Below are 25,804 nucleotides of genomic sequence, written 5' to 3' on the forward strand. Positions count from 1 at the left end.
AGCTGTTGTGTTGGCACAGCAGTGTTCAGATATCATTCGGCTCCTGCCAGAGTTCTTTTCCCTAGACTATTTATAAAATCAGAAAAGAAAACAATTTAGGTTATTTATTTCCTCTCCTGCCTTCCTCTGCCCTTCCTTTTCCCTCCCACTTCTCAGTGTCTGATCTATGTAGTGGAAAGCTCGCAGGCTAATAGATGCACAACAGCCAGGCGGAGAAGGTCAGGTACCAGGAATGCAAAACAGCGAGCTGAGATGTTGCAACTGACTCTTTTGATATCAGGAGTGCTGGGGAAAAACACTGATTTTAGCTTATCAATAGCAGCTTGTCTCTGTCATATTGCTCACAGCCCTCCCATGGATTTAATCTCTCAGCAGGACTTGTCAGCTACCAGTGTTTTTTCTGATAATATAACCAGTCTATTTCTGATGTGCTCGCAGCACACCTAAAATGGTGTTAGCAAATTCTTCTCCTTATTAATTCTTGATTTAGGAAGTAAAGGGCAAAGGAGAAAGAAGTTGCTGATGGACCTGTGGTACCACTGGGAGGGAGAGAACAAATTAACCCATACTCAGGTGTAGTCTGATATCAGAAAAACAGAAGCAGAGAGGAAAATGGTGTTCTGGAACCATTTTAAAAGAGCATTTAAAAGAGCTGGTCCACTATCACACGTTGCTTCTTACAGGAGGGAGGTAACCAGATGGTGTAATGGATCTTACCAGTCTGTAGATCACCAGGAAACAGCTGATGTACAGCTGCCCCTCTTGATTTTGCCTCATACGGCCTATGCCTTCGCATCCTACAGTGAGGGGAATGGAGCCAGAGGTTTCATGTTGGTCCCAATCACAGGCAGAAGCCAAGCAGATACAGGCAGGGTAAAACATCAAGAACACTTAGTGGATGTGAAGGCAGATGCTCGGAGAGCAGATGTCCATCTCTGGTGAGATTAATCTCCTTTGGGAGACTCCTAGAAGGAGATCTAGCACCTTGTTCTGGCTCCTTCCTTTAGAATCCAGGCCCAGTTTACTTCAGTACTGTCGTGAGCATGTGGGAGGTTTTGAGGCAACTGTCACCCAAATTTGAAGTAGAAAAGTATTTTAAGCAGGACATGAAACACTGTAATAAGCTGGCTACCTATTAACTTTGATATCCTTCTTTACTTTTTACTTTACACTGTCATCACCGTTCAGATCTTGATTTCCCAACCTGCAAAACTGATGATACCACACTGTATTGCATGAGCAGCCATGGAGGAAGCAGAGGGGTTTGGTTGTTGGGGCTTTTGTTACACAAGCCTAGTGGAAGCAGTGTAACACTGCAAGCTTAGGGCAGTAACTGAATGCGTTTGCTGAAATCATAGGAAAAAAATACTAGGTTGGAAGAGACACCAAGAGATAATCTAGTCAGTTCCTCTGCTTCAGATGCATCTATTTCAATCCCAATAGTGATATTCTTGAAAACATCCAGAAATGACAATTCCATTGTTCCTGCAGGCCATTTATGACAGCAGCCACAAGAAAGGTAAAAAAAGCTCAGTGGTAAAATGACTCCAAGGATAAATTAAGCAACTTGGGCTTTTACTTAAGGTTGCTGGTGAGTTCAGTACATTTTACTTCATCTGTTTTATTCTGGGGATCTTTTTAATAATAATCTTCAGTACCACAAGAGGTAGAGAAGGCAGAGCTCAAGCTAATATGATGAGCTGCTGTGGCTCTATGCCAGCTGAGGATCTGGCCTGTTTGTTGTTTCTATAATGGCAGCTCAGACTCTGGACCACAACTGTGCAACAGGAGGTTGGACTCTGAGGTTGCTATCTCCCGAGCACCTGATGTCCTGCTTGCAGCACCGTTTCCTTCTAGCAAATGAACCCTTTCTTATTGATGCAGACCTTGGTTGACTGCCACATAGACATTGGGGCAGAGTAGTGCTAGAAAGCACACTTGAAAAGGGCCCAGAAACATCAGGAAGTAAGAACACACAGGTTTGCTTAAGTGGGGATCATAGTACTCTCTACAGATACTGCCAAGGGCTATCTTCTGCCTCTGACTCACATTTTGCAACCCAGCAGAGATAGCAGGGTAGTGCACCATGGAATTTGGTTGCTCTGCTCTTTGTCTAGGTATCTATTTGCTCAGGAGTTTGATTCATTGTAGCAGTTATCATCTAAATGCTCTGGCATGTATTCATCCAGCTGGGCTGCCATCTCCCTGCTTGGCACAGGATATTGTTTAACGCTGGCATTGATTTAACACTGAAGGTTGTTTTATTGGTTTTTGCAGGTGGTTTTGATGCCAGGGTTCTGGCAGGGTTTCACCTGTTAAGCTGAAAAGCTTGTATTTTCTTATATATGTGTATGGCATCCAGAAGTGACAAAAGGATACATTTCTAATGAAAAACAGCAAATCAAATCAGTGGCTGTACTTTCTTTCATCTTTCCTTCTACTGTCTCACCCCTTTTATTCAATACCAGCTTTTGTGCTATTATTCTCTCTTCTGACCTCTCCTTTTTTCAACAACTTTCAATTTTTCTTCATTCACAAGCCTCCTCTGTTTGCTCATCCTTTTTACACACCCACCTTGCACAGCATCTTCCATACTTTGTGTGGCACACTTAAGGGGGCCTGCAACATGTGATTCAACAACAGAATGCCCCCCTTGTTTCACGGCCTGACACTGATGATACCATTTTAGGTTTTCCATGATCTACATTTTTAATTTCTTTCTCAGTTTTGTGCTTTTTTGTTTTTGTTGCCCCTTGGTGTTTTGCTCTCTCCCTACTTACCCCTTGTAAGCTCCATCTAACTTGGTTTGGGGCATTCATTAGCAGGCTTGTGAAACCGCTTACACGTGTGCGTACAATTTAGCTGTGTGTCAGGAAGAGAGAGTCTCAGACCTCAACAATGACATTTGGGTCTGCAATTGCATATTAGACTGTCTTCTGGAATAATCTGTTTTTGTGGTGGCTACAAATGCAGAGAGAAAGGAGGAGCCACCTCCCACACGACCCAGGAACAAATGCATATCTTCATGAGGAAAGAACAAGCAACTTCTGCCAAGTCCCACGGGCACTTTCCTCTCCCCTCACAGGATTAATTCAGAGTCCTGCCAAGGCAATGATTGGACACACAGTTTGAGAAATACTGCTACAGCACAAAGGTGCAGCACTAACTAGTCACCCAGAACACAGCACATACTCACCTTTTCAGTGCTTGGGCCTCCAGAGTCTTCCAAGCACAAAAGCCTTTCTTACAACTCTCTGTTTTTCTTGTCCGTACTTTCTTTTCAGTTTCCTGCTGTATTTCATGCCTAAAAATGGAAACAGGCAAAGAATTAGTCAACAAGGCCACTTAGTCTACCCAAAGCTCTTAATGAAAACTCTGTTTGATGCTGTATCTTTCTGTAAACAGGTGCATTTCAGCTCAAGAGTTTTATTTTGTTAGGTATTATGGGATTTGGGGAGATTTGAAAATAAGCTTACATAACTGGTTTATCCTATCAGTAATGTTGATAACCACATACCTTCCTTGGCTGGCAGACTAAACTTCAAGTAGTCTTAAATTAAACTAACAATCAACAGAAAACCAGATGGGATTAATCTTTTTGTATTGTTATTCAGCATGAATCCTTAAATGTAACAAAAGCTCAAGTTCTGGATCCGTTAAGAGAATCTAATTCCTTCATCTTCATCCTAACTCAGGACAGACAGAATGAGCTGAGGGTAGCTTACAGACCTGTCATTGATAACCTTGATTTAAAATCCTTCAGATGTCACTTCAGGATTAGATAACATCCCTATTATTTCAGACAGAAGCTCATCATTTGTATCATACGAGGGTACACCACTACAGTCCTGTGAAGAGGATGGTACAGATCAGTTTAATACTTTGAAGAAGCAAAGAACTCTCTTTGTGAAATACTGTGATTTTTGGTAGCAGATTTTGAAAAAAAAAAAAAGGCTTCATTCTGCTTAAAACGTTAATCAGTGAATTCAAGTGGTAAAACACTGCACAGTAGCAAAGCCAATAAGAGCAGCAAGCATGCAATGCGTTCTTTAGTCCACAAACAGTAAGGAACCTACCTTCTGCTTTATTAAAATAGGTACACCAATAGGCTTCAACAAATAGCCAATACATCCTATTTTACACAACTTATCACTTTCAAATTTTGAAGACCTATCTGTGAGTGAAAATGAGCACAGAGATGAACCCTGTATCTGGATTGAACAACGGCAAAATCAGGAAATTACACTCACAATTCAGCTAAGTGTGGAAAATTTTCCATGCAGTTCAAAGTCTTAATGATTGGGTGATTTTGTTTTCCTTCTCTCTCTTTCTTGCTCTCTTCTTCCTCCCTCCCTCTCTCATTTCTTTTTGCCTTTTTAAATTTTTTTTTAAGATTGCACTGTGACTGTACCGGCCTGGTACCCCTGTCCATACTATTTAGACACACTAGCTAAATAAAGCAAGAAACTCTTAAATTCCATCGAGTTGTTTCATTTTCAAGCTAAGAGGCAGCAAAATTTAATTACTAGCAGGCTAATCCTGCAATCATTATTCACTGGAACCACTCAACACAATGGAAGGGTGCTAAGCTGATTCTAATTGACATGGTATAATGACTGACTAACTTAAAAAACAGACAGACATAAAAGCAAAGCTATTAAGATACAGGACACATCACTGAAATGTGGTAGAAAAGCATGATTCAAGACTAAAATATCCACAGTGGAAATTAATTTTTCAGATTTTTTTTTTTTGTTCATAAGGCACACCGTGTTAAATTCCAATTGCTGTATTTAGATGCTTAATTTAATGTAATTTAGATCTAGACTGATTTCCAGGTATACCAAAACATTTCCCCCACATCTCAAAAGACTGCTTTACCACTGTGGGTGAGGGATGACCAGTCTGGCCTATTAGTCACCTATGGATTTTCTTGTAAGATATATTCTTCCATGGCTGGGAGGGTTGTTGCACTAATTCATCAATGCAGTCCTTTTCCTAAGACCAACTACAGTATGGAAATGGCACTGATGAAGCAGCTCCAGTTTCTCCCTAAAAGCAAACAAAAGGAGAGAAAACAGATATATAATTTCAGGAGCTATAAGTTCACCACTAAGAAATTTAAAAATATATTTACATTCTACTGGCTATTGTGATGAAAAACAGTTACAAAGAATGCTATTCAAGATAAGGTACTGAAATTATTTGCTCCCTTTACCTTAAGAAAAAAAAGCTACTTAAAGATCAAGTAGTTCATAGTTAAATGCAATCCCTCCCTACACACTGCATGCATTGCCGATGTTCATCAACTAATGAAATTCTTTTTGTACTGTGCAAAAAAGGTCACATTTTGAATACATGAGATTAACTATTCAAATTTGGATACTATCTAACACAATATTGCCCCATGTAATATTCATTCCATAGCTGGGGTTTTACATCCAAATACAAAATCTGCTAAAATACATGGTTCAAAAGATCATACCTAAATTAAGAGTATCAAAAAGTGGGCTGGGGCAGAAACCCATAGTGGCTTATTATGTGAGATAGCACTTGAAGGAAAAAAAATAATTGGGGCAATTAAGTTTGCTTTCCTATTTGGTATACACAAGAGATCCCCATGGAAGAGATATAGCACACAGGGGAACAACGGTGACAGCTTCCGCTGTGTTGATTTTTCGTTGCTTTTTGTTCTAATACTCTAGTTCAGAAAGGGCAATGGATTACTGTGCTTTCCATCAACAATATCAGAGACCCCAGTCTCCCTCATTAATTCAAAACTGCCCACCTGATCTTTTCTAGAGTATACCCATGTACTTAACTCTTGGCAAACTGAATGACCGCCCCACTCAGAGCAGCTATTTTGGGAGGCTCCCAATTCTACAAAACTACAACATCATACCCTCCTCCAAATCCTACTTCAAAATTGTGCAAAATAATAATCCACCCTATTTTAGTGGTTACATTTTATGCTCCATGCCATAAACCCACAAGGTTACTGCGGAGGATGCAGCCTATCTAAAATTAAGAGGACAAGGGGAAACTGTGCAGTGCAACATGTAATGTTGCAATGTACGTTGCAACCACAGGAGCAGAGAAAGCTAATGACATCTGTAACCACTTTCTATTCATGGATATGACAAAACCTGTTACAGATTTTTCTTATAAAAGCCAAAGCGATGCATCTTCCTTTTCTTTTGGTGGGCAGTCACTGTACATGATAAAAAGAGCTACATAAAATGAACTGTGGATACAGCATTTAGCCCAGTTACAGCTTTTTCAGTCCTGATAATCTTATTAAACTGAGCCAGGAATGACTCATTCTTCTCAGCAACGTTGCTCCAAAGCAATTGACTGCAGAACCAAGATACTGGCCTACAATAGCAAGACAGAAGAGAGTGTTCCAAGAAAGTTCCAACATACCTTTATGTTCATTGCAATTATGTCAAGTTCAAATAAATTTCTTCTCCTATTTGCTGGACTATGTATTCTGAAGGACAGTCTGGCATGCATCCAATGAGAGACAGGCCCTGAAAGAAATATAATGGGACACATATAGTTTGTCTAATAAGAAATGTCTTTTAAATGTTTAAGGCAAGGTTGATCTTAATATCCACCACTTGCTTAATAACTGAGATTGATAAAAGGGAATGACAGGATAAAAATGCTGCACTTTGCCCTCCTTCTTATCTAGACATGTACAAAAGTCACTCAGTACTTTAGACTCCTTCCCACAGTTGAGCCAAAAGCTAAGTGTTTGAGGCAGAGCTGAACCGTGGGGAATGATCCTCCATTTTTATAATAAGATTCCTGTTGGCCTTTCCATCCATTCCAGTTGGGCTCCACACATGTACAGCCCATCTGGGAACAGTGTTCCTAACAATCAGTTTACATTTTTAATTAGTTTATTGTAAAGCTTAATTATTGTAGTTAACTTCTTTTTTTAAGAAAGCTATTGCTATAAAAATGGAGACTGAACCAATATGACGACCAGTAAGTTTCATGTTCACTGAAAGAGTAATAATGGCTGACGCAATCTGCTTGTGCCTGCCGACATACAACCAGCTCAGATAAAGACATTCCTTTTCATTATAGCAGCACTTGTACAGACACTGTAACACTTACAGAAATGTTCGTTTAGCAGCAATTTGCCATCTAAAGCAAGCAAAAGTTGTACTGTATAAAAACTAGGAACTTTAATGCCTTGGTTTCACTTTTGTTTCATCATTATAAAACGGCAACTGTGGGGCTACAATCTGAAAAGGCTCCATCTTGCTTCTGTACAGAAGTCTCTGTAGACAAGCTTGCAAAATAGGTCTCCCAGGAATACATTCTGATTAAGAGGGGAAGAAAAATTTATGTAGAGATGGACTATTCATTTAACCAGATCGGCACAAATATGCCACCTGAGAGGAATCTACTAATTTTAACCAGCAAGTTAAATACCAGAGATTTTAAAAGTGTAGCTGTTCCACTCTGAAAAAAACCCACTTTACATTACCTCATAGAAAAAGTGACCAAAAAAAAAGGACACATTTGAAGTTGGACTTTTGAACATGTGTAAATGAGATGTATGAAGGGGAGTAAGGACAGGTATGGAACCTTGAAATTTTGTAGGGTGTTCAGGATCTTTTGGGGGACTGCAGCCTGCTTCCCCGGTAAGCTAAGTCCTGAAAAAAGTTGGTCTGAAAGGTCCATGTTCCCTCCACAGGCTAGAAAAGTAGAGAGCGAGTTTTACTCTTTTCAAAAGGTACTGAAGCAGCTGCTTTAGCAAGTGCAGAGAGTGACTTAGAGTTTCCTGGCAGGCTGCTATCACAAGCCACCCCTCCAACACTACAGAAGGAGGCCACTTGCTGAATAAACCTTAACTCATCTAGTTCAAGTTTGAGATAAATGGCCTTCTGCATGTAAAAAGCCATGCCTGTATCAGTTTATATCAACAGCTGGTGAAGAAAGGAGGGGAAAAGGAAACTTCTGGTGGTTTGATTTGATCTAATGCATGTAAGAAAAATCCCTTTGTTTTCTAAAGAATGCTATTCTACAACAAGATGACAATGGACTGTAAATTACTGGATGTATAGAGAAAATTCTGATATATATTATACTGGCGATTTATGCTGCTCACATGAAATAATAAAAAACCCATCCTTTTACTGATTTTTATCCAGAATATTATCATATTCTGGCAGAATTAAGTACATCAGCTGAGAACTATCTTACAGTGTGTGATGTCTTGTATCTGTGCCAATATTAGCTTTATGGACCAAGTAATAATATTATGTTGATAACTGCTGATTGCTATTTATGTACCAGACTGTTCCAATACCATGGTGATGAGCATGCTGTTGGTGTCTGGAACAGATGGACAAAACACAAGAGATATTTGCCTTGATTTTAAGACAAATAGGATAACCTGTTTCATTAATAACGCTACTTGAAAACACAGACAAAACCACGTGATTCTATCTCCTTCTCCAGTAACTGTCAGGAAGAAAAAGACAGTGCGCATTTATAAAGACACATATTTGATGCAACAAACAATTTACCCTAACTTTCAGGGAGAGCAAAACTTTGAATCACTTGTAAAGCCAATGCAGCTGCTTTATGCTGTTAAGAGTGGAATCAAAATTCACCAGCTGGCTGTCAGCAACATAGCTCCTCTGCAGTTCTCTGCAAAGGTGATACTTCAGGCTGGAGATGAAGCGATTGCCTGGGTCCTGCCCAACATCACTGATTCTCTACCTGCTGATTTAAACACCCCTTACAAAGAAGTTGTCGCAACAGCTTTCCATCGTTTCTGGAGAAGAGAACTGAAAAAACAATGAATGCCACTTCACCTCATCTTTTTGATATGACAAAAAAATAGGGAGAAGAAAAGTACACTTCAGTCCCACCATGTTGTTTCTTAAGCCGTACTACCAGGCAGCCACTTCATTCTGCACTCTCTTATTCTTTCACAGAAATGAGGAAGAAAGACAAAAAGACAAGAGGGAAATGTTCTCACTGTAGGTTGTGCAGTTCTGTTTAGAATTAATCCCACGATATTGGGAAAAAATTATCTCAAGGCAATCTCATACACAATACATGATGCCATATACTATTGGCAAACTGTTTTGTATGACTGAAAAAGCAGTTATGTGGGGAGGGGAGCTCTGACATAGAGCACTGGGACCATAACAATAACAACTCCTTTCCTATCTCAGTGAAAAGACAAAAGAGGAAACTGGAGTCTTCTGCTTTCATATAAGAGCTGCCAATTTCCCACTGGTATCAGAAGCCAGTCATGTTTGGAAAGGAAATGACCTATTGCTGCATGGCAAAACTAGCAGGTGCAGATGGCATGCAAACAACTTTCCCAATCACTGATCTGCCAAGGTCACAAAACAGAAAGTACAAATGGTTTTAAGGACAATCATTCGGTTCCTGCCAGGTCATCTGCAGCTTCTGAAACCACTTTATTCCATTTGGCATCCAAAAAGGTTTGAAATAAGGCCACCAACGTAGGTGAGGTGACAGATCACCACAGTGATATATTCCCCTCTCCTGAACACACATGAACAAAATTCTATAAATTACATAAGTCAACGAACATTAGTGTACACTGAAGCACCACAGTCATTCAAACACACACAGTGGCAATGCCTTGTCTTTAAATTGAATCATCTGTTAATGCAGCCAGAAATTCTGTTCCAAAGTGTCTGCTTCTCCTGCAGCACTGTATGGCCTGCAGACGACTTCACAATGTCAGACTGCAGCAGAGCTGTGTGAAAAGAGCTGCTAAGCACCGCTGCCAACACTACAAAAGTGAGCAGGACCTGTCTCACTGTGTGGCCGTGTAAAGTGCATCTCCGGATGAAAAGAGCAACAATCAGGCGAAGTGCTGAAAGTCTTAGGAAGTGAGATTTAGCATGCAGCCTCTGCTGAACACATCAAGCAAGGTCACGTCAAGGAAGGCTGTTAAGCGTGGTGTGTTGGCAGTAAGCATTGAATCCTCAGAACTACAGTAAGAAAACTTTCTGCCATGCTTTCGCTTTCCATTCCCTTTTTACTGGCAAATAACACCCATCTACATCTGTCCAAAGAATCATGTCATACCACTACAAACATAAAGAGATTTTGAGTAGGTCCTCGTTCACATCTGAAATACACAGCTTGAGAAAATAACAGGAAATAGCAGAGCAAAGATGGTTTCCAAGAACCACAGAGCCAAATCAGCACTTTGTTCTTAGTGGGTAAATTAAAAAATCTTCTCTGCTGCTCTGTGGAGCAGGGTGCAATATAGCAGAATCACATGTTTCTACAGAACTTTGCATTTTCAAATACTGACTGCATTTTCATTTGTTTCCAGTAACAAAAACAGGCTGGACAGGCTAGTTAGAGTGGAATTCATTTGAAAGGTAAGCAATGATAGCTGCACATACAAGACAGCATCCCTTCCTCCTTCTGAGGGATGAGTTCCTCTATCCTGGAACGGGTATCAAAGATAGAGGGGATGAATCACTTTCTGAATTGTCTTTGTTGACTATTGACCATTTGCTGAGAGAAGCTGTCTGGAATTTAGGGTGTAATTCATTTTACTTTGTCAATTACTTCCAAGCTCTCTTCAATAAGAAAAGCAAAGCTGTGTACAATACCATTGTGAGACTCCCCCTTTATTGTCTCATAATTCAGTCTGTTCATTTTCATTGGGAGAAAAAACAGACTTCCATGCTTTGGCACTAAATTTTTAGCCTTGGTTCTAGAAGTTAAGCTACATGCTTTTTGTTAACTTTAATATCTCCATATCTAGCAGAGGTACTGCTAAATGACAACCACAAATTGGTCTGGAGCAATGAGATCAGAGGGTAAAAATCCCTACATACAAGGCTTTGTCAGCTCCAAGGAGAAAAAAAAATGGGGAGGAGGAAAGTAAAAGAAATTAAAAGAAAGACTGTCCTGTTCATGAGCTGTAGCATTCAGATTTTCTTAAATATTTGCCAGTGGAATAAGTGAAATATTCTTGAGCAGAAGTTAATTTTTAAGCTGACAATATTCAAAATACTACCCAAGGAACACTGCAAGTGGTCCTGGAAAATGTGATCTGAGATGCTGTGACTTACACTGAGCATGTTAAGAGGAAGACTGTGGCTGCTATGGGTATGGTCTGTGCTCTCAGGCACCAGGGTCACATTCTACATAGCCTTTGTTTTCCATGATACAGACACTTCCAACACAGTGTCAAAAGAAGACTATTCAGGCTAGGGTAAACATGTAGTGATACTTCTTATACGTACTCTCCCACTCTCCAGCTTCCATAACCATTTGTCCCTCCTGCAGCCATGAACACATACCCATGCCTGCTGCCAAAGTCACACAAAAAGACCTCTTCCATGCACAGAATAATGAGAACCATTTTGATCGCATACTGCACCAAGTAAAAAGAGCACCCCAAACTCCTCATTTAGATTCATGTAGTACATAAAGTGTTGGTATAAACAGAAAGAGAGCACTTAACCTTCATGATATCTAAAGGAGGCCTCAGATTGGAAGACGGCTCTTGTTTACTGTACATACCCAGCAAACTCATAGGTGACACCCAAGGCTCAGTTCTAATCTGCTGGCAAACATTATGTTCAGTGCAGGAAAATGGTCTAAGGAGCCTAAAAACCCACAACTACTACCTGTCTTGGCCCTGGAGTTGATTCAGATGTTGGCTAAGCTTACGCAAGCACAGATCTGAACAGTCAGGATACCTGTACTAGTTTACAACCCCAGCACTGCTCAGGCGGGAGTCATTCAGTTACACCAGTCATGCCACCTATATCAGTGTTGTGAGTCATTTGGCAGGTTTGACACCACCCTGAATTTCTTAAAGAGAGGAATCCTAACCTAATTACCTCAGTATTGTTCAATATGGTAAACTGCAACTGTTGGAAGTAGAGCTTATACCCTGCAAGCTGACTGCTTATTAGAATTACAAAAGTAAAGCTTGGAAGGCAGGAATTGAATACAGAAGTCTACAATCTCATGGAGTAATATGTGAAATGCTATAAAAGCAGGGAATAGAAATTAACTTCCTCAAATTTAAAAAGAACTTATTCCTGGATAAGACCTATGTTGTTAGACAACACATCCTAGGGTCTAGTCTACATATAGTTCTTGTAGAAGCATTACTACTTTCTAGAACCATAAGTTATAGTTTGTTTAACTGAAATATTCTTCTGTTACAAGCCCTAGTGGCTGCTACTAGGCTTGTAATTAATTTTAATTACATTTTTAATAAATAAAACTATTTTTATATAAAATATAATACAATTTAATTTTTATATAAAAGAAATAATAATAAATCGTAATTACAAATACAATTAATTGTAATCTAATTCTTACTGGGAATTTCATTGAGGCAAAGAAGTCTTTTTATCACACCTATCTACACAGATTCTCCCATCCTAGTTATTTCAACAGATATTTTGTATTTGGTGGAAAAACTTTTGCACTTGGATAAGCACCTAGATAAACCATTTTGTTTTGTGCAGTCAAGACATATATTTTTTTACATGCAATGACATAATCTACATGAAACCTACTTTTTTCTCACTAAGTCTGATACTAGGCATATATTACTCTGTAAGGAATAGATTTTTAGCTGGTGTTAGCAGACATGAGGTAACTTATTCAAACCCATGCCTGGAGCTAAATAAGATTTTCCGTGACAGAGGGGAAAAAACATACATCTGTTTATTCTGAACAGTTCTTCTAATAATTTCCTCTTTCATTTTCCATATAAACATTTTTTTTCCCTAGGACAAAAGCATAACCTGCCACTACAACATATTTCAGCTACAGGTTCTCGCATAGTCAAAGGAGGGTTATTTTTCAAGTCAACCAAAGCATTAGCAAAACAATGGAGTTCTGACCTACTGGGATGAAGATTTGATAAAAATGTTGATAAGAACCACAGAAAATTGTTCTAGTTCACAAAATGTGCCTATTAAAATTGATCTAGATACATGTTCAGGTAGATTGTTTTATCCACCTGTTACTGGACTATGTTTTCTCATTCATACCCACTGCAGCTCCCACCTAGAAAAATACATACTTTGGAATGATTAACAGGTTAAGCAAAATTAATCATATCAGTAACACCTGCCTAACAGTTAAAAAAATTTAATCTACATATAGCTTTAGACCAACACCTGGAATTCTAACTATACATATTTTCACCTAATAAATAAACAAGTTCCAAATAAATGCTTAAAAGCGCACCACAACAGTACAGTGTTGTAAACCTGTACCCCAGCTTTCTATGAAACAGCTTCAAGGGCTGCAACGTGACAGCAGGTTTTAGTGCTGCCTCCATTTACCCTTTCTGTGCCCCAGTTTGAGATGACCTTGCTAGTGTTGGAAATAACCAAATCTGGAGGAAGTGCCTCCTCCAACTATTCCTATTTCCCAAGGAAAAAAGGCCTTTGTCATCATATTTTGTGTATGAGTGCCTATTCCGCTGTCTTCACTTCCTCTTCAAGTAGCTTTTGAATCCAGTGTCTGCTTTTCAACTAAATTCAAAAGTGAATCACAGGTTTCAAGATACAGAGTTGTCACAAGTTTAGTGGAAGTAGGCAGCCAGCTAGGAAGAAGAGGATATCCAAATGGTGCCTCCAGCTGTGGAAAAGGATGTAGCAAAATCCTCATTCTTATCAGACATCAGATGATCCATCTAGGACGGAGACAAAGACTATCCAGGCCAGGGGAAAAACCTGCATGAGACACAAATCCATTGGAAACCATGCTTCACTGATTCCATTGCTCATGGACCTACTCACTCATTTCTCTTAGATTTTCCTACCACACAGAGAGCTAGGGTTCCCTAAATATCTGCTCGTGCCATTCACAGTCCAAGTTATACTTCAGCTACATCTTCTTCTTAAAAACTCCAATGTATATTTAATGAGAACTTTTTTTCCACACTCAGATCTCCTTAGCACCCCAAACCACTACACAGTTCTTCAAATACCCTGTTTTCACCTATCGACAATTTTTTTCAGTGTAAGAAACCATTTTCACATGTGACCTTTTTTAATATGTGATTCTGCTCACTGGCATTAGTTTGTAAAAGTATATGAGTCACAGAATCACAGAACGGTAGGGGTTGGAAGGGACCTCTGGAGACCATCTTGTCCAACCCCCCTGCTTGAGCAAGCACACTTAGAGCAGGGGGCACAGGAACCCAGGCGGGTTTTGAATGTCTCCAGGGAAGGAGACTCCACAGCCTCTCTGGCAGCCTGTTCCACTGCTCTGTCACCCTCACAGGAAAGGTTTTTTTCATGTTTAGGTGGAACTTCCTGTGTTCCATCTTGAGCCCATTGCCCCTTGTCCTGTCAGTGGGTACCACTGAAAAGAGTCTAGACCCATCGTTCTGACACCTACCCTTTAGATATTTATAGGTATTGAAATCTCCCTGCAGTCTTCTATTCTCCAGGCTGAACAAACCTAAGCCTCTCAGCCTTTCCATATAAGAGAGATGCTCCAGCCCCCTGATCATCTTGGTAGCTCTCTGCTGGACTTGCTCAAGCAGTTCCACGTCCTTCTTAAACTGGGGTGCCCAAAACTGGACACAGCACTCCAAATGTGGTCTCATTAGGGCAGAGTAGAGGGGGAGGATAACCTCTCTTGACCTGCTGGCCAAACTCCTTTTGAGGCACCCCAGGATATTGTTGGCCTTCTTGGCCACAAGGGCACATTGCTGGCTCATGGTCAGCTCGTTATCCACCAGCACTTCAAGGTCCTTCTCAATGGAGCCGCTTTCCAGCATGGGGTTGTTGTACTGGTGCATGGGGTTGTTCCTCCCCAGGTGCACTTGCTTTTGTTGAATTTCATGAGGTTCCCCTCGGCCCAGCTCTCCAGCCTGTCCAGATCTCATTGGATGGCAGCACAGCCTTCTGGTGTATCCAGCCACTCCTCCCAGCTTGGTATCATCAGCATACTTGCTGAGGTTACACTCTATCCCATCATCCAGGTCACTGATGAATATATTAAACAGGACTGGACCCAGAACAGACCCCTGGGGAACATCACTAGTTACATGAGTCAGCCTTTTTCTTTCTGTTTGTTGAGCTTAGATATTCAAGTCCTCAAATGGTATTCATTTACCTTTTGTGCAGGCAGAAGTCTCGCCCGTGATGCCATATGCCTGTGCCTTATCAACGGGGCTTCAGGTTACATAGAGGTGATTTCTTGTACGTCTAGCAATGCCAGTGGGTAGGATTAACAACTGCAGAAGTTTCTCACCGCTCTTCAGATGTTCTAACAGAAGAGTTTATGGGAGTATGGCTAATTCAGGTGAGGCAAAGCCAGCTGCCATATCCCAGACCAGGATTTTAAACCGCTTAAAATAATCTGCTTAATTGTGCATAATATGAATTAGGGAGAAGTCACAAAACCTGCTCGCTGACAGGTCAGTATATAGCAGCTAGAAGGACCCATTTGGCTGTGGATGGAAAATCTCTTTGCATATCTGGATCTTGAATAAAACGTCTGTCCATGTTCTAAACTAGCCGATGCTGTGGCTATTGTTGTCCTAAGAAAACCAAGAAACAGAAACAGAGTCTTTAGAGCTCCAAAAACACTTATATATAAAAAAGGAAACCATATTTCTCCAGCAATACAGATGTTATAAGGCCCAAGTTTATTGCACTTTTTCCTAGAAGAAAATACCTTTTGGCACATTCTTCAAGCCCATAAACATGACTGTGAGGGAGTGAATATTAAACTAATGCACAGAACAACTGTTAAGACTCAGCCTTCAACCTACTGATCAGTACTGATCAGCTGTATGAAGCAAGTTTTGCACATTCTTTCACAGTTTCAGTGGCCTTATTTAAAAAACAAACACACACAAAGAGACAGGTGCTCATCTTGACCCCAGATAAATCTAAAATTACATCATTTTGATATTTGAAACTTAGCAGGTATCTTCTAAATGAACAAATACCTCGTTCTGTTGCAGACAATCAAAAAAGGGGTGTGTGTCGTAACTCTTCAGCAACAAGTACATTACATTCCACCTTCAGAAGGATACAGGAATGTTTAAAGACAGCATTACCTGAAAGAGCACCATGACAACTACACCCAGGTACCCCATCTACACAAAAGAGGCACAGACTCCTCTTCCATGCAAAGGAGAGCCATGCGTTCACATTGCGATAGCTATCATCTCACTGCAGAACTTCCATATACCCAAAATACAAATACTGCCTGGGCCTTTTCTTCACTGGTGTCCACTGAAGTGAGAGTTATCCTCACACGAATAAATTCTCAGCAGTGCAACTAGTGAAGACTGGTGTCTTAGACATCTGTGCCTCAAAGGAGTGCTTGAATGAATTTTAATTTTCTAATAAGATATGAGTTCACACTGCAAGCTTTCCCTTACTAGAAGGTAGTAGTAGGATCTCTTTCCTCCCCCCAGCCATCCATTTTCATAAAATTACTAAGAAGCTAGAAGACTGGAGTCCTCTGTCTCTCTTCCATATGAAATGGCCAACGGGTTTCCATGTTATTAGTGCCAAACTTTTGCATAGACAGAGTATGATCACATATGCCTTGTTTCTTCAGGGAATCTGGCTCAAAGAATCATCCCCTACCCCCTTTTTGCACTAAAAAGACAGCTACTAACTCACTGATCTAACTCCGACAGACGAAGGAGGTGAAGAAACAAAGCAAGTAAGTGATGATGTTAACTGGAATAAATTACTCTTTGGTAGTCAGATAGAAGAAAAGCCTCTGAGGAAATTAATCACCACACCCTGCTAGTTATTAAAAGACTATGTGGAAGCCACGGCTGGGCGACAGCTTATGCAAACTTAGGAAAATGTTTAATAAGAAGATTAAACAAAAGGTTATATGACAATGTCTGCTGGGTCTAACAGGACTGGAGTGTTACAGCAAACCTGATCTTGCATTCAGACACATCCAGGTAGACTATTGTCTCTATGTGGAGCAGACATTTGTGCACACATAGGCTAACAAAAGGATTCAAGCCACTGGGAAAAAAGAAGAGACTGTATTTTTTGTTGACAGGCAGTAGACAAAAAAAGAGCTTAGAAAATTAGTTCTGTTATGGATCAAGGCTTACACGCATGTATACTTTCTAGGTAGAGCAGAGTTGCAACTTATTCTATTTAAAGAATGTGTTGCTTTGTAGACTTTTAAAAGAAGACTTTTCACATGCATCTGAATGAAAAAAAAATTGTAAATTGAGATTTGGTCCAAAACACATATTTTTAAAATGTGGGCCTGTAGGGAAAACCAATCAATAGAAATACAAAATTTGTAATAAAATTTACAAGTAAAATTCCTACTGTGAATACCCAGTGGAAATAAGTAACGCTGCAAAACCCTCTTGGTTACATTTTGATCATCCCAGTGAATGGTACTGCTCACATTCTTCAAAAAGAATGGAAGTGGGATGTCGCATGGAGCTACTGTGATGATTCATTTAATCTTTTTTTGTCTTTTTCCAACTAAGCATTTTCACAGGGAAAAAACAATGATGTCATCAAGTTTCCCTCTCTGCTGAGACTGGGTAATTGCAAGGTTTCGTGCTGATTTGTTGATTAGAAAATTTCAATCAGTGATATTATTAATAAAAGTAGGTTCTCTTGCCATGATAGTTCATGAGGGGGACAGAAGTACCTCATGACCTGCTTGTAGACCACAGCCAGGGGATGAATGATCACCCACCCTTCCAGGATACTTAAAAGGAGCACCAGAATTAGACACACCTCTTATTTGAATAAAACAATACAGTATTTTATTGGGAGTTATTCTTGTTTGCAACATGAGTTTCCAAGTTAGAAGAAACAAACCCAGATGAGAGTGAGACATTAAATTCTGCCTCTCCACTGTGCTGCAGTCTTTCCCCGTACAGCTATTTATCCAAATATTAAAAAATCTAGGAAAACTCCTACAACCCCACATTAAAATTATTAAACTTAGTGACATTTTTAATTATCAGGCACAAAGCACAAAGCTAGTTGTTTCTGTCTTCAATATCTAAGCTGCTTGTCGTTACAATGTTTAAGAAAAAAGCCTCAGATCCTGAGTTATTTGCGTCCAGCTCTGATTCCGGTTTGGATCTGAGCTTAACTAAGCAGACAGCAGTGAGTTGCTACTCAAGACTGCCACCTGCTGTCTTAAATCCCTAGTCACTCACTGGCTGATCAGTGACCTGATCAGTCAGGGGTCTCTTAATACTCCCTTTGCTTGAAAAAGGATGTTTCTTGAAAAATCATCAGACACAAATATTTATATAAGTTCAGGAAGTAGAGCAACTATGTAACACGTTGTATTCGTCTTACAAACAGTTATACTTCCCTGGATTTCCAAAGCTATTAGACCTAATGAAAACTCAAAAAAAGATATTATTTCCTTCTCAAGCAGCACTATGCTGTGTCTCACTATTCAGTGTTTCAACAGACAGTTGTCTCCATTTTATTACACATATTAATCAATTGCCAGATAAAAATACATTACTGACATCTGAAATGTGCTACTGCATTTGTAAACTGTTGATTAAAGGGAGAAAGGTTGCATTTTTTGCCCAACGATTAATACTAACTTTAAATACAAGTGGCACCAAGACTTCAAAAATTGAGAAATTAGAGGAAAGTCTTACACTTTGCACACTCAGATGTCTGAGAGTTCTTTGCATCTAATCAATTAGGAGACAATCTCCCAGTCTTTTATTCACAGGCTTTCTCTTCATGAGTATGGCTGCTGGAATCAAAGCAAATACACACTCCTGTGTTATTATTTAGCTTGAGACCTCCATATCCTCTGTCTAAGGAAGCTTAAAAATTCTCACACAGAAGTTTTGACTACACCCAATCTTCACCTGCAATTTAAAAAAAAAAAAAACAACCACACCACACCTTTATTTCCTTTCCTTTACCTTCTGTTTTGCCTTGTTTCATTTGAAATACAGGGCAAATAATCTCTGCAAAGGTGCTAATCAAAAGTTTCAGATATTTTTCAGAATTACAGGAGCAGAGAGATATTCCTTATTTTAAGCCAGTGGTGCATGTACTTCTTTGAGCTGTTTGATGGGATGCCATCCAGAGGGACCTGGACAAGCTCGAGAAGTGGGCCCACGTGAACCTCATGAGGTTCAGCAAGGCCAAGTGCAAGGTCCTGCACCTGGTTGCACCTGGGTCAGGGCAACCCCCAATATCAATACAGGCTGGGGGATGAAGGGATTGAGAGCAGCCCTGCGGAGAAGGACTAGGGGGTACTGGTGGATGAAAAGCTGGACATGAGCCAGCAATGTGTGCTTGCAACCCAGGTAGCCAACCGTATCCTGGGCCACATCAAAAGAAGCATGGCCAGCAGTCGAGGGAGGTGATTCTCCCCCTCTACTCCACTCTGGTGAGACCCCACCTGGAGTACTGCGTCCAGCTCTGGAGCCCTCAGCACAGGAAGGACATGGACCTGTTGCAGTGGGTCCAGAGGAGGGCCACAAAATGATCCGGGGGCTGGAGCACCCCTCCTGTGAGGACAGGCTGAGAGAGTTGGGGTTATTCAGCCTGGAGAAGAGAAGGCTGCAGGGAGACCTTATTGCAGCCTTTCAGTACTTAAAGGGGGACTATAGAAAAGATGGGGGCAACCTCTTTAGCAAGGCCTGTTGTGACAGGACAAGGGGTAATAGTCTTAAACTAAAGGACGGTAGATTTAGACTGGATATAAGGAAAAATTTTTTTACAATGAGGGTGGTGAAACACTACAACAGGTTGCCCAGAGAGGTGGCAGATGCCCCACCCCTAGAAACATTCAAGGTCAGGCTGGGTGGAGCTCTGAGCAACCTGATCTAGTTGAAGATGTTCCTGCTCACTGCAGGGGGGTCAGAGTAGATGACCTTTAAAGGTTCCTTCCAACCCAAACTATTCTATGATTCTATGATTTATCCTCCCCTGCCATCATCCTCATCTGGAGCTAGACTCCACAGAGTCCTGCATACATCCTAAAATACACACTGGATCTTGAATCACTTTAATCTGTGAAACACTGCAGGATGTCATCTCTACAAAAGCTATACATGAGTTGTTAAGTACAACTTAATGCACAACCATGGGGTGCTGACAATAACTTTTGATCACAAATTCTATATCCTTATTGTCACATATACATGTACACAAATGCAAGCTAGCTAGATTACCAGTGACTTCCTTTTGTTCAGGTCATAATTTATCACAAAGTCATTACTGCAAGTAAATACAGACTAGTTAAACAATACACATAAATTACTGCTACCTCAGGTGTCATGTTCTCTGGAACCTTTTTCCTTTTCTAAGTATTCCTATTAAAAAGTATATAATAAGGGCTATTCTGAAAATCCAATAGCATGTAATAATATTTTCCTTCTAAAGAACAGCATTCCATCATTGTGCTTTTACTGCAACTGAACGTATACCTGTGTAAATTATTCTGTGAAAACTGAATTTGAAAATGCAGAAAAAGGATGAAAAATGTTAAAAAAAAACAACAAACCAACCATTAATCAATTTGTTAAAAGTAGCATTCATTCTCTTTTGAGAAAAGGCTGACAGACCTGCGTTTGTTCAGCCTGGAGAATAGAAGACTGAAAGGGGATGTCATCATTGCTTATAAATATCTAAAGGGTGGGTGTCAAGAGGATGTGGCCAGACTCTTTCGAGTGGTGCCCAATGGCAGGACAAGGGGCAATGGGCTCAAGTTGGAACACAGGAAGTTCCACCTAAACATGAATATGAGAAAAAACTTCTTCACTTTGAGGGTGACAGAGCAGTGGAATAGGCTGCCCAGAGAGGTTGTGGAGTCTCCTTCCCAAGACATTCAAAACCCACCTGGACGTGTTCCTGTGCCCCTGCTCTAGGTGTGCCTGCTCAAGCAGGGGGGTTGGACAAGATGATCTCCAGAGGTCCCTTCCAACCCCCACCATTCTGTGATTCTATATGGAACTTCACAGCAATGAAGAGTGAACCGATTTAAAACATCCTTTGAAAATCTGAGGTGCAAATAGACTTCAGCTATCAGAATTCTACCATCAGCAAATTATGTCAAAACACTATTTTGCATATCCTGTGGATGAGTCTCGAAACCTGCATTATTTTTTAAAAAGCCAGTATTCAAGCTCACAATATTTAAAAATCAGTGTTGCGGTTAATGCATGGGACTGGATATCAGATGATTTAGATTCTAGTCTTGGCTCTATCTCAGATTTCCCCTATGAGATAATAATTTACAATTATCTTTTCAGAGGTGACATCTCATTTTGGATAACCTAGCTTTTCCTGCCAGACTTTAATATTTGGAACCCAATTTTCACAAAGTGGTCTCATTGACTTCGGCTGGTATAAAAAGAACTCAAAATCTCTGCAAATCAGATTCCTGAAACCCTGAGCTTCTATTGGTTGTCATTTATATCTCTGCAAAGTGTCCCTAAAATGTTACCAGTGACATAAGTGGAGAATTCAGATTTATTAATACGTTGCATCTGCTGCACATGCCTAAACAACTACAAAACATTTAGGAAAATGCAGAGCAGGGTCCAGAGCATCCAGAGGCTTGCCATAAGTGAGTTGTCCAATGTCCCAACACACCTCATCTGCACATTTCAGTGCTTCAGCTAAGGCCATCAGAATTTAAAGTGTTTCAGATAAGAAGCTGTATCTGAAAAGGCAGATTTTCTTTACCATAAAACTATTTGTGGCCCCTAACTTCCAGTGAAACCAACATATGCATATACCCTGCAGGGATCTGACCTTTGTGACAAAGCATCATCACATATACAGTGATCAAAATTCATGATGATTCGCAGTACCTGAACTCTATAAGATAACTCTGAACTTGTGTTTTAAAAATTCTGAATGGCAGATATGAATCATGCTAGAGATGCTCTGTGGAACCAAATTTGAGTTGAATTTAAAAAACAGTGACCTTTACCATGTGTTCTTATGTTTATCTGGAAATGAGTCAACAAAAATAATAGTTCATACTCTCTAACTCTGTGACACTAAAAAGGATAATAATTTTATCCGCCTCATGAAGAAATGTTATTGAAAAATCCCCAACAGTAAAATCCTGTCCTCAACATATTTTAATTATATGGCCAAATACCTCACTCAAGAATCGTAGTGTAACCTACACAGGATCATACCATCTGTGTGAAGGTGTTTTGCAATTATGCTAGTACTTCCAGCTCAGATGATTCAGAATGGGTGGTGCTCACAGGAAGGAGAATCCAGACCCTTTTGCCCTTCACAGAAATCCAGGCCTGCTGAGTGCTTTTGTCCGCCAGACACAGTTCAACACCAGAGTTGTCTTTTTTAGCAGGCAAATTATACTGCATAGGCTGCCATGACCATGCTGCAGCTGGCAACCAAGCGAGGCTGGTTTTGATAACCAGGAAAGTTAGATATTCAAGATGTTGTAAAGGTCAGAGTCCCTTAATGCTAATAAGCTAGTCATACAATGTTGGAGGTTTGTCTGTTGAGGGCTTATCTGCCTTTTAAACCATGATCTATTTAGAAGTATTCAGACTTCCTGAATGTTTTTAACTTACTATATCCACTGTTTCATAAATCCAGCAAATGATACCCAGTGTTTAGTCAATTCTAAGGGATGCTTTCTGTAAATATTTTGTAAATATTTCTAATCTATTTTTGGTAATTAAATAATTCTGAGACAAAGATAAAATGCCTCAATAAGAAACAAAACACATTAATGAAGATAAAAGGTTGATACTAATACTTAGGTGGAGTGTCTTTCTCCTGCTCTGCCAAAACAACATTGGAAGCGGCCTCATCAACATAGGAACTGGCCTCAGTTTCCCCAGCCAGAGCAGGGTTAGCATGTGCAAATCCCATACACATACACTGAGAGAGAGGGCTCCGCAGGAAGGGAAAGTGGGACTAGAAACATGCTGTTTGCTGTGCTGTGTGTGAGATGTCATCTGTTCCTCCAAGACAGTTGTAGTACTTCATCTGATAAGCTTCAGTGCTCTTCTTAGTCATCAGACTTTTATTATCTTCTATCACGAACCCTTGCTCTCTCTCAAAAGTCACAGCAAGTGACCACACCATCTCCTACTAGAAAACTGTGGGTAGTTCTCTCCGTGGCTTTACAAGCAGTAGCGAGTGGACACTAGCTTTTCAGAAGAGATATCTTCCATTTACATGATATTATGCAAAGGCTACTTTTCAATTTACTGAAAAAAACCCTAAGTTGTGAAGTCTATATACAAAATTACTCTGAAAATAGAAAAAAATATATTATTTTCTTCTGTTTGCTTATTTCTTTACAACCTTCTAATCAAATAGCACTAACTAGAATATACACAGAATGGAGTACATGCAATATATGCACAGAGAAGATAATTCAAATGTATATGGTACCCTATATTTTCATCCATCAATTCACTGATTAAGCTTTTCCCTTCAAGATTTCTTTGCATCATATGACAGACCTGTTTTGAGCGTAGTTAAATTAAATTTCTGCTACCATGATTTATTTATAAGTACATTGTACTATTAACACAGTTCAAGGACTTCACAGATACCGACTCTCCCCAGGATCTCTAGGGCATGACACAGTTCCCCAACGCCACTCATGTGGACAACGGTTCTCCATCTCCACTGACACACCAGTGGATGCACTGACACAGAGAAGACATTTGCCTTCACTCTGCTGACAGCAAATGACACTGACACATACAGACCACAACAAAACTTCCCTCCCTGTTACTAACAAGGTTGCTACCACGCTCTGCAGCTTTCTTCCTACAGATGCTACTCTTTTTTTTCTTTAGAACAATAAGTAATATCTCAGTTCAACTAAACTAGTGAAAAAAGTTTTAAAATAGATTTCCGTTCTGACCACATTATACTTCCTCTCCCGCACTGTGCGTGACCTTTAAAAAAACACCAAAATATTTTAAGGCTTTCCAACAACTGACAGCCATGGTTGGTAGCAAGAACAGCGATGGGTTTACTGACGATACAGTGCAGTACATAAGTTCCTCCTTAATAGGCCTATTTCCAGAACAGAACTTGCATCCCTTTGATATGTAACCTTACACGCTATGCTAGAAGCAGCAATTTAACCACTTATTTTGCAGTGATTGGCAGACTTCATATCACTATTTCCTGAGTGACTTTAATTGGACTGTAATCTCTGACTGCAGTTCTCAAACTCACCCTTTGTCATACAGCATTTCCTTTAACTAATAGTCTAAATCCCTGGTAGGAAAAGGCTCATATGATGAAAGTTACAGGGCATGTATATTAATGTAATAAAATCAAAATCTTAAACATCTATAAGGATCTAGTGAATATCTAATCTCAGAAAAGTTAGTGAAAGCAGTTTGCTCTGCAGTTTGCTCTTTAGTTTGCTCTTTTTTTCCTTCAGGTCTGCCAAATTCTATAGTTCGCTTCAGAGCAGAGTAAATGTTGCCATCACTGTACGTGAGGAGGCATAGCTGAAGCATTCTGTCTGACAAATCAACAGGTGATTTGAACGCAAAATGAAACATTTCTCATTCAGAGACTGCAGATGCTTTATTCATGAGCATTAGCATGATATGGCATGGTACCATATCCAGCTTATTGACACTAAGACATAGGCAGGTTAAGTGACGTGTCCAGAATTACCCAGCAGAGCAGTAAAGAGGGTGTAGCTCCCCTGTCTGGGCCCTCTATGCTGGGTTCAACACGCCGAGTGATTTAAGATATATAGGTTAACTAATTTTTTGGGACAAAACGCAGGCTTTTAAGTCAATTGCTTTATGCATCTGGCTTCAACCAGCAACATAAACCCTCTACTTGTGTAAATATCAAAACGTCATGCCCTGAAAAATATTAAAATATGAATATTAAACATATCTATATTAGAAAACAATTCATACCCAGGTAAAGCTGCTACTGATCCAGAGTGACCAGGATGTCCTTCCATTAGGGCTGCATGGCACTGGATTAGTCCACTTTGTTTGAATAGCCTCTTCATCCTACTAGGTTATGCCGTATCTTCTCATGCTCAATATCTGGATGTGATTAAAAAAGAGAAAAATCAAATATTATGGCCTATATTCTGGTACTTTTAAAATTTCTGATTGTTCCCACTAGTGTGTGGAATTCAAGGCAGAAAAAACTTACAACCAGCATTATTTATATGTAACTCGTATATAAGTATACAAAAAAGTGTGCTTGTACCGGTTCTGGTAAGCCTAATTGAAATGGGCCATTGTTCATAGCGGACTGACACAGCTCATGGTGCAAAAATAAAAAAGAGGGGCTTTTTCCTTACTTCTCGAGTCTCCTGGAAGTCAGTGGCGTTTTGGGCAATGCAAGAAAAAAATACTGGGCTGTGGGAGGCAAGCCAGGAGATCCGTACTTATTCTTCCTTTTATCTGAGGTCCACCAGGCCCATGCAAACTGTTTGCCCAGCCGAACTGGGCGAAATCTCTTGGGGAGAGTAAAAGCTCTTCCGGGAGGTCGAGCTGTGGAATAAATGACACAGTATTAATGGTAAATAGTTCTTTAAGGGCTGCCCGGGTTCTCTCAGCGCCGGGAGCGCTGGGAGCCGTGCCGCGGGGGTGCGGGGGAGGGGAGGGTGCTTCGGGCACGCCAAGCACGACACCCCCGCCGAGGCACCGGCCCCGTCCCGGCACCGGTGGGAGGCGAAAAGCAAGCGCAAACGCGGTTACTGGGCCGGGGTCGTGGCCGCTGCCCCGCCCGGCGGCGGGCTCGGGCGGCGGGGCGGCCTCTGAGGGCCGGGGCGCCGGGGCGGCCGCCGCCAC

General features: G+C 40.4%; 1 protein-coding gene and 1 long non-coding RNA gene across 3 annotated transcripts in view; one reads left to right on the forward strand and one right to left on the reverse strand.

The window, feature by feature from the left end:
* ACTR2 (actin related protein 2) overlaps positions 1 to 25,804 on the forward strand; it is a 516,258-nt gene that overhangs the window by 464,882 nt on the left and 25,572 nt on the right. The window lies entirely within an intron of this gene.
* On the reverse strand, positions 1,404 to 25,776 carry LOC142055022 (uncharacterized). 2 transcript variants are annotated; one of them, XR_012659767.1, is made up of 7 exons: positions 25,312 to 25,776; positions 24,914 to 25,048; positions 6,424 to 6,530; positions 4,922 to 5,052; positions 3,730 to 3,848; positions 3,197 to 3,304; positions 1,404 to 3,100 (listed from the first exon to the last, which is right to left on the reverse strand). It is a non-coding gene; the product is annotated as an uncharacterized LOC142055022 (long non-coding RNA). The 2 variants fall into 2 exon arrangements; XR_012659768.1 differs by having other exon boundaries at positions 4,882 to 5,052.

The sequence above is a fragment of the Phalacrocorax aristotelis genome, chromosome 3, assembly GCF_949628215.1.
Source record: "Phalacrocorax aristotelis chromosome 3, bGulAri2.1, whole genome shotgun sequence".
Classification (NCBI taxonomy): domain Eukaryota; kingdom Metazoa; phylum Chordata; class Aves; order Suliformes; family Phalacrocoracidae; genus Phalacrocorax; species Phalacrocorax aristotelis.